General features: G+C 37.4%; 1 long non-coding RNA gene across 1 annotated transcript in view; it reads right to left on the bottom strand.

The window, feature by feature from the left end:
* Positions 1-6853: 6853 nt before the first annotated feature.
* The window catches only part of LOC306993194, a 59949-nt gene continuing 57304 nt past the window's right edge, over positions 6854-9498 (bottom strand). Inside the window, exon 8 of the long non-coding RNA XR_013796413.1 lies at positions 6854-6895. This is a non-coding gene — a long non-coding RNA (uncharacterized lncRNA). The remainder of the gene's footprint in view (positions 6896-9498) is intronic.

Genomic DNA, 9498 nt, shown 5'->3' with positions numbered 1-9498 from the left:
GATCTGCACAAGAGTTTATTATATCTGTGGGTCACATTTCTGATGTCCATTGAGGAAACACAAAGAGATGCTCGATAGATGCAAAACGCAGCACTGAACCTTTGAGTTGGACTCTGAAAGGCCATTTTCTGAGTCTACGGGTGTCCTGAATGTGGACCTGAGGAGGTCGGGACCGGGTCTGTATTGGGCATTATTAGCTGTCACGACAGGAGCCCGCGTGGCCTTTAGTGAGCAGAGGTCTTGCTGAGCCCGTATTATCTGTAAAACAGAGCGAGAGAAAGTTTGTGTTAGAGAGAAATGCTATTAAAGACTTGGTACCAAACAGAAATGACATGTAATCCTAACCTTTAAGACTCTCATTGGCCCGGGTTACATTTCTAATCACATTTATTCTCCAGAAATCATCTACTATTCCCCTCTCTCCTATCTTTTTTCTACAAGGCATCAGGCTTGAAACATCATTATGCATTTTTTTACGAGGAGCCACATTTCCTTACTGGTTGCCCTTCAAATGCATTTCCTCAGAGAGCCGGTTCTGGAGTTGAGAGGAATGCGCTTGTCCTCCTGAAGGAAGATACAGAACACACACGAACACTGTAACAGCTTTAAATGTGCATAGGCCGACTGTGATGTCAAACTTTGCAAATGCTAAAATATTACTTAGGCTAGTGATTATTAATGATCATCTCATTGTATATTACTATTGTCATCCCGTTTTTGAGATACGGAGGCAGATTTATGCTCATGTATTTAACACCATCTTTAAAAGATTTGATAAATAGATGGTCTATGTGATGTATTGGTTGTGTTTTACAGTAATAAAGCATTTGCTTATAACAAAAATGACAACTAGCAGACATTAAAAGTAAAACAATATTTGCAATAAAATGTGTATAGTTATGAAACAACAATTTCAATAGCACATTAAATGGCTGTTTTTCTACATAAAAAAAAGTTACACAATATGTTGTGCGCTGCCATTTTTCAATTAATAATATATACATATTTATATAAGTGTAAAAATATTATGTTATACAGTATATATATATATTAGTTTTCTATATTTTATATATATACTGTATATACACATTTGTTTTTTTATATTTTGTGTGTGTGTGTGTGTCTTATATGTATTTAAAATGTATTATATTTCATATTTACAATTAAATATATTTTAACTTAATTAGAATTATTTATTATGTGTGTGTATGTATGTATACTGTATACATACATGCATATACATGTATATATATGCATGTATATATATATATATATATATATATATATATATATATATATATATATATATATATATATATATATATATTTGCACCCATTATTTTGTCTTAATTGGTCTCTTTATTATAAATAAATAAATAATCCAGAGACATGAGATCTTATAGGGGACACACATAGTTGTGCCAGATGAGCACAAACGCCTGATGTTTTTGTGTTTTTTTGGCAAACCTGTGAGTAAAACCAGTCCCCCGTCTGTCACTATTGTTTCACGCGCTCTCGCTGCGGTTCGTCTTCCTGTCGTAAACAGCCAGAGATGTATTAAGAAAGTTTAGCGCATCTTCAATCTCCCATGAAATCCCATGATGATTAGGAAATTAGAAATGAGTCGTGTTCCCCTGCAAAAACACAATCTTCTTAACAGAAGATTACTTTAGGATTGAATGCAAAGGTTATTAATGACAATAACCAGAAATGGGGAACCACATGCTTGAGACACGGTGTGTTTACTGTATGAGAGATGTTTCAATCCCGCCTGAACTTCCTGTCGCCTTTCTAATGTCTCCATCAAAACAGGAGCAAAAGCAACAATTAATGTCGTTACTACACTAATCATACAGCCAGAAAGCTACTGTATGTGTTTAAATGCTACAGACGAGGCACTAAAGATGTACTTAAGAATATTTATGTGGTGCGTTTACAGTAAAACAAACACATCATGTGCAATAGCAGCAAAACTGATGTCATTATCACAGCATCAAACATCTGTTGTAGATCTCAGAGCTGAGTTTAGGACAACACGCGAGCAGGGAAGCCGTCAGGAAACCGTTCTAGGACTCTTTTGATATTGTGCATGCGAGAGAGACGGAGAGATAGAGAGAGAGAGAGAGGGAGGAACTCCTCAGCTCTCCATGTGAGCTGTCTTCCAACAATGCCATCAGTTCCCGCTACATGCCTGTTTCCATGGAAACCCCTCAGATATAGCAGGTGAAGATCAGGATAGGGAAATATCATGAGTTAAGAGAGGACTATGTGTAGGTGGTTGCCAAAGTGTTGTTATGCAGTTGGTAGGGTGTTCTGGGTGGTTTCTAGGGTGTTGCCAAGCAGAGTGGCCCAATTAAGTTTATAGAGAAATTATATATTACTTAAGTTCTAATCATTTATTACTTAAAGGGTAACTGTAGCCAAAATTTAACCTAGGCTCTTTTTGTTAATCTACCCGTGTCAAACATTCGTGTAAAAGCATAATTAGAATGGTAAACGGCACTTTTAAGATTGACCGTATTTTCGTTTTCGGGTCAAATTGCCTTTTGAATGGGAGTGTTAGGGGCACTTCTATGATAGCATCAAAATCACTATTTTTAAAACACTAATGCGGCTCGACACAACATGAAACTGGGCTTGAAGTATCACCAGCTCTACACATGAACTCGAGCATTGACTACATTGTTTGTGTACAGAGTTTACTAAAAAGAAAGGTTTTGTACGACTCACTTTATCAGATAATGTTTCCGGTGGCTGGAAGGTGATTTTGTCAGTCAAAAGTAGTCGATCTAAGAATGCAACGTAATGAACTGACTCCATATGAAGAAATGTCATGAACTTGTAATTCCAATGAAAAGCATGATAACTTAGACACTTAGAATTTATATGGAAACAAGCTTTAGGAGCTTTCCATCTCTCCTCTCCTCATGTTACGTTGCATCCGGAGATCGACTACTTTTGACTGACAAAATTCCAGCCACCGGAAACATGTATGTTTAAATTAAAATCGAATAATCTAACAATAATGTGTAATGATGGCACATACTTGCATAGATCACATGTAATATTTGGGCTTAAGGCTGCCGAACTTACTTTAAAACCACACATTGTCTATATACTGTACTTCGTAAGATTCAGTTTGAAACCGGTGTATTGTATCGATCTGAAAAAAGTAGAAATTGCTTTGCAACTTATATTACCATTTTTGATTATGCAGATAATGCAGATAGTTTATCGATAACTGATCTTTTGCCTCTTACTACAGCTTTCAATGAATTGGTCATTTGATATTGTATTATGTAAGATTTACTCCAATGGTCTCCACACAATATTAGAAGGCATCTTCACTGGTTGCAAATTTATTTTTGTAAATGTGTACATTTTAATTACCCTAATAATTAGCATCAGTACATCATATTCTTCATCAAATCAATTAACGCATTCCTCACATTAATTGGTTTCTTGTTCCTTTAGAAAGTTTTTGGGAAGAAAGCATTTAGTTAGAAGGCTCCAGATTGTAACAATCTACCTTTAAAGCGGCGCTATGCAGTTTTGGCAATTTCTTCGCTGTATTCTCACTTTTTGCTCGCAGGTTTCTCTATAGAGCTCCCCCTACAGCTTCAGAATAGATATTTGACCACACTTGTCGTAAAAACTCGTTGGCGACTCTCCCTCCTCCCATCTTCTCCCTCTGGTCATGTGCATTTGTTTTCAAAGAAGCCGACGAACGCACGGAGCCATGTCCACTGAGGTATGCATGACACAGAAGGCATATACTGTAAATGTTGTCCGCTCACAGGCACCAGGGGAAGCGAGGCGGCCACCATTCAACCCGGAACAAGTCATATAACCATTCCAGTGACTCCGAAGCTGTTCAGTTACGGTAAATTAAGCTAAAAAAACTGCATAGTTCCCCTTTAAATGTACGATCTTTGACTTCATTTTATATGTTTATAATGGTTTGCTTCTTTATTTTGAAACTTGTTGTAATTGCTTCAGATGATATATCTATGTTTGTATTTATTAATGCAATAGGCAAATATTAATATTTTATGTGTTAATTGTGTAGTGGTGTGTTTTTTGGAAGAGGTGATTTTAGAATTTTACTTGCTAATGAGATTATTTTTTTTTTCTGAAAATGAAACAAAATGTGGCTATTGCCTTCAAAACAATTATTGTTATTGCTTTCCTGTAATGAATCATAACAGTCCTGTTATCATCTCATTATCAAATCAACAAGGCTTATTCATCAGGCTGTATGTTCAGAGGGCCAACCCGGTCACACTAAACGCGTCTCTATAGCACGCAGTGCTTATCGTGCAATTTATACGCGGAAATGAGTTTTTAACGTGCATATGATACGCATGGGTTGGTTAGGGTAGGTTTAGTAGTGGTGTGGGGTGTGTGTGTGTATTATACGTTTGGTTAGGATTAGTGGTATTACACGCAATGAAGTGCGTATCAAATGCACGCGAAAACTGCGTATCATATGCACGCAAAAACTAATTTTTGCATATAAATTGTACGATAAACACAATGCGTGCTATAGAGACACATTTTCATGAGATCAGGCTGGTAGGGCAGATATCTGTCATGGAAATCTGACCTACATCTAAATATCTCAGTCGCACCCCTGGGATGATGACATCATCATCATCATCACACGCTGAAGAACAAACACGAGTGAGACAGCAGGAATATAAACGCACTTCAAAGAGACGTCATTGTGACTGTAAAATGAGTAATGCCAGACCCACAAGGCCTCAGAGTGGGTGTTTGGTGGATACTAGCGGTTTAACAGTCACTATATCAGCTCTCCTTATGTCTGATTTGGGCACTGACCGGTCCAGATGGACATGCATGGATCTTTGTTGGAAGCAACGGTCATCGTGGCCTGTCGGGTTGATATTGGTCTCTTGATGAAGAACAAGCCGCCACGAGCATTTTCCCTGTTCTTTATCTTCAAAGCTTCACAGCTATGGGTTCAGCTCTTTGTTGGACAGATCTGGAAGCAGGAAGTGCAGAAGTATTCCCCCAAACTTACGGATCCGCTTTACTCTGGGTCTCTGCCAGCTGATAGCAGCGAGGTTGCTATGGAAACAGACAGGACTTATCGTGGAGGAGGGGATGCGTTTTATCACCAAGTGTCAGGCTGGAAAGTCCAAAAATATTTACTGCAAACCATTATATGTTTTAATTCAGCAGAAACGGAGAAGTAGGATTTCCTTTGAAATACCCCCTATATCTGAGTGAACCTCACCAAACACCTCAAGAACATGTTCAGATCACATTTCTCCCCAAAATCAGAATTATGTTGAACATAAAAGATAAAGTCTGTTTTAAAGACCATTAGGGTGACATTAAGGCACTTTTCCATATTCCTGTCACTGTAATTGAGTGACAGAGATATTATATATATATATATATAATATATATATATATATATATATATATATATATATACAGTAACAATACATTTAATAATAATAATATAGTATAAATGTATATAATTCCAATAAAATATATTTTAGTGATACAAATCATAGAATGGTAGCAATTACTGGACATTTATTTTTTAAACTCTCTTGAAATTTAAACAAGCAAAAAAAGTCCTAAAAAAAAGCATGTTTTTCGAAGCGAAGTTCACCCATTCATGACTTGTTTTCCCCAAATTCACTTCTGTCCAATATCGGGTATAGCCGCTGAATGAATGAGTTTTGACGACTGTTCAAGATCAGCCTGTTCTAAACTCTCTCTAACCCCTGTAAAAGATGAACTGTAATTGTTAAAGTGCTCTGTTTAAGGTTTTCTCTTCCTAAACCTACTTGAATGTTTGTTTGCTGATAAGATCAATGTGTGAGTGCGCATTTGCAAATGACTAAAAGGCACAGAGCCCAGTTATTAATGAAAATACAAAAAATACATTTTACGACATGAAGAATGAAGCTTGCACAGCTGGTTCAGATTTCCACTGTGCTTTGAACCACTTTCTGTTTCTCTCTCTATCCTTAAGGATCCCTGGTAATTTGAGCATAATAATTAATTGGGATTTATGCCAGGATGGAGAGATGCAGTACGATCACACTCTCTCATTTTCCTGCTCTTCCAAAAGAGGTTCAGATAGAAAAGGACTGCTAAAATAATGAACGTTTCTCCATGTGGTTATGAGAGAGAGAGAGAGAGAGAGTGAGAGAGAGAGAGAGATGAGGGAGAGAGAGAGAGAGAGAGAGAGAGAGAGAGAGAGAGAGAGAGGAGAGAGAGAGATGAGAGAGAGAGAGAGAGAGAGAGAGAGAGAGAGAGAGAGAGAGAGAGAGAGAGAGAGAGAGAGAGAGAGAGAGAGAGAGAGAGAGAGAGAGAGAGAGAGATCTGCTATCTGTCTGGTTACCTGCTTTATCCAAAGCTGTGGTTCTGTACTGGTTTTTTCTTTCACTGAAGGTCTAATTTCTAAATTGCTTTAGATTTTTTTCACCTGCATAAAAAAAGTAAATAAGAACTTATTTTTCATAAAAGCCAAAATTTTGAGAACAACAAATTTACCAATGAATGATACTGAAAGAACAAGAGAAGCTGAAAGAAACAGAAACTAAAAAAGGGGGGAAAGACACATACGGCACAATAAAAGGATTCGGAGCCAAAAGAATGAATCATAGCCGATTTCCTCAAAGTTAAGCAGAATCATTCTAACATTTGTGAGATAAAAAATCAGCACAGACTTCAATTCCTCCTCAGATGTTATCCATCATGTGTTTGATATTGATTGTGAACTCAATATTACTAAACTCTTCTTGAATCAAAGCTTGATTTGTTCTCTTTAAAGGAACAGATCAAAAATGAAACATTTGTCATCGTTTACTCACCCTCATGTCGTTCCAAATCCCACATGCCTTTCCTCCATCTGTAAAACACAAAAGGAGATGTTAAGCTAGCAGTAATGTCAAGCAGCATCATTTTTAATTTATCACAAAATTTTATAATATTTTAGAAGATTTTCAGGTGAATAACAGCTTAAATTTGAGTCTGTTCCTCACACAAATCTATTGCACGACTACAGAAGAGTTGAAATATAGTGCAAAAGTTGCATGGACTACCTTTATGACAGTTTTATTGGCATTTATGGACAGTCTAAATCACCATCTACACTAGACACAAATGTTTGTTTGTTTGTTTGTTTATTTGTTTCCATAGAACCACCATTTTTTTGGTTCCATAAAGAACCTTTCAGTGAACAGTTCTTAAAAGAGCCATTTTTAATAATAATAATGATAATATAAATAACCTTTTTCCACTTGAAATAACCTTTTGTGCAATGGAAAGTTTTCATGGATGGTAAAGGTTTTTAATGGAACCACTGATGTCAATAAATATATTTTTAAGAGTGTAATTTCATTGTACGGAAAGCACAGCTCAAGCGTGCCTAAAACTCCCAAGTTTTACTGAAGAAAGTCAGTCATATGGATTTGAACGACATGACAAAGTCAACAAATGATGAGAAAATGTTCATTTATTCCTTTAAATGTTCCTCTTGGTCTCAGATCTCCTGTAAGTTTTCTCTTGATGATACAGTGTGCCACAAGTAAAATAATAAGAAAAAATGTGTTGTCTGTTAAATGTCAGTCGCACTGCTTGAGCCTCGCCTTTCGGGTTATTTCAGGACTAATTGAGGCCTGAATCTCCATTGCATGGAGGCACAAAGATAGAGTTTGCGTACCTGAACTCTGACAGCTTTTGCAAGAAGTCCCTTTGGTCAGTGCTATATGAGAGCCAGCACAGTGTCTGCGCACCTGTTACATCACGCCAGGAATTACTGATCAAGGCAGAATGACTCATGAAACATGGCGGTCAAGACCAGATTTTCTTCCCTAAACGCGGAGATTCTGATTCCCAAAACTTCTCCCAGGATGATGATGAAATCAGGAGTGCTTAAAAGTGGTTTTAAAACGCATTAAATAGTTAGCACTACCTGCTAAAACAACACAGGTTCCTTGCTTAAAAGTCCTCTGAAGTGCCTTGAAACACGCAGCATTATTCAATGTGTTGACGCAATTTCCACTGAAACAGGAAGACAGGGCGGGACATACCGAACAGCTCCTTCCCTTTTTTTTTAATGGTGAATATAGCGGTTAATTTATATCACGGCTGGGCTAGAGCTGTTGAGCTCGATAAAGCCGCAGTTTCCTCTCCTCCATATCGCTTTAAAATACTGTATTCTGTGTAGAACTCAAATGGGTCCGATATGTTTTGTGGTCAGCGACGACTCGATCACATGATCCGCTCTGTGCTGTCGTATCGTGTCTATGGACCGGAGCAGCGGTGGTTCGTGTGACACTAACGTGAGACCAGACTTCATTCGCATATTTACACTGTCTAAATCTTTCCTTATCCCCTATATAGTGCACGATGTGCCATTCACCATGTAGTAAATGGTAAATGTGTGAACAAGTAATTAATTTCAGCCGCAGCTTCAGCATATGTTAATAGTGTAGGGGGCGGAGCTTCAGATTCTAGAGAGCATTTGATTGGACAAGAAATCTGATGAGAAGCTGAAGTGCAGAGTGATGTCAACAAAATCATTGATCCATATTGGCGGAAGTGAGATACTATGTTTTGAATGCTAATACCTTCTAAATGTCTGAATGTCATTGTTTTGGTGCACAAGCTTAAAGCTTTAAGGGTACAATGGCTATAGCTCATAGATTGTTCCTCTGTGGACTATTTAACTTTATTCTGCTTCCCAGAGTAAAAGAGCAGTTTTCTAAAAAAAAACAACAATCAAGAAAACAAAACCTAGTGAAACCCTTAAGAGACTTTGGTGTAGAGGTTCAGCGCTCGGGGCTGGTTACCTCAAAGTCGCTGTTTGATCACCGCAAGAGGTGAACCATGAACCACCTCTATCGTGCCCTCGAGCAAAGCACTTAACTTTAGGTTGCTCCAGGCAAAGTGTCCCTGTAATGGAGATTTTCATTCATCACGTCAATTTTTAGGTCAACCCGGCAGGCTAATTCACCACGGGTAGTCTCAGGAACTTTAAATGGTTGTTTACAATAGCAGTTTTTTGATTTATGAGAAAAATAAAGCCTGTGGATAAAGTTGCTACGTAATGGTGCTGTCACATTTACTGCTACTGGTGAAATTTTGCAGATGAAATCAAGTAATTTATATAGGAATCCACACAAAATTCCTCACATTTTGCTCGTGTTCATGTTGGTCACACATAAAAGAGACGTGTGTAAGCGGCGCTTCATGCATCTCCATTCTATTGACAATAACTTGTTTTGCACACAAAAATTCACTTTGTGACTGCAGCGTAAGGCCTACAATTATTGTTGAATTTGTCAAGCACGACAATTTGCATCCTTTGGTCTCAGTAATTATTGAGAAAGCTGTTTTAAAAACATTTCTAAGCACATGGTTTCAAGATTCATGTAAATTCCATTGTAGAACAAAATGTGAAAGTTTCTTCAAGTAATATTCAACACAGAACTCATTTTACAGATACTC

This window comes from Phoxinus phoxinus (genome assembly GCF_949152265.1).
Source record: "Phoxinus phoxinus genome assembly, chromosome: 25".
Taxonomy (NCBI): domain Eukaryota; kingdom Metazoa; phylum Chordata; class Actinopteri; order Cypriniformes; family Leuciscidae; genus Phoxinus; species Phoxinus phoxinus.
The sequence above is the reverse complement of the archived record's forward strand: the minus strand, read 5'-3'. Positions and strand labels throughout refer to the sequence as shown.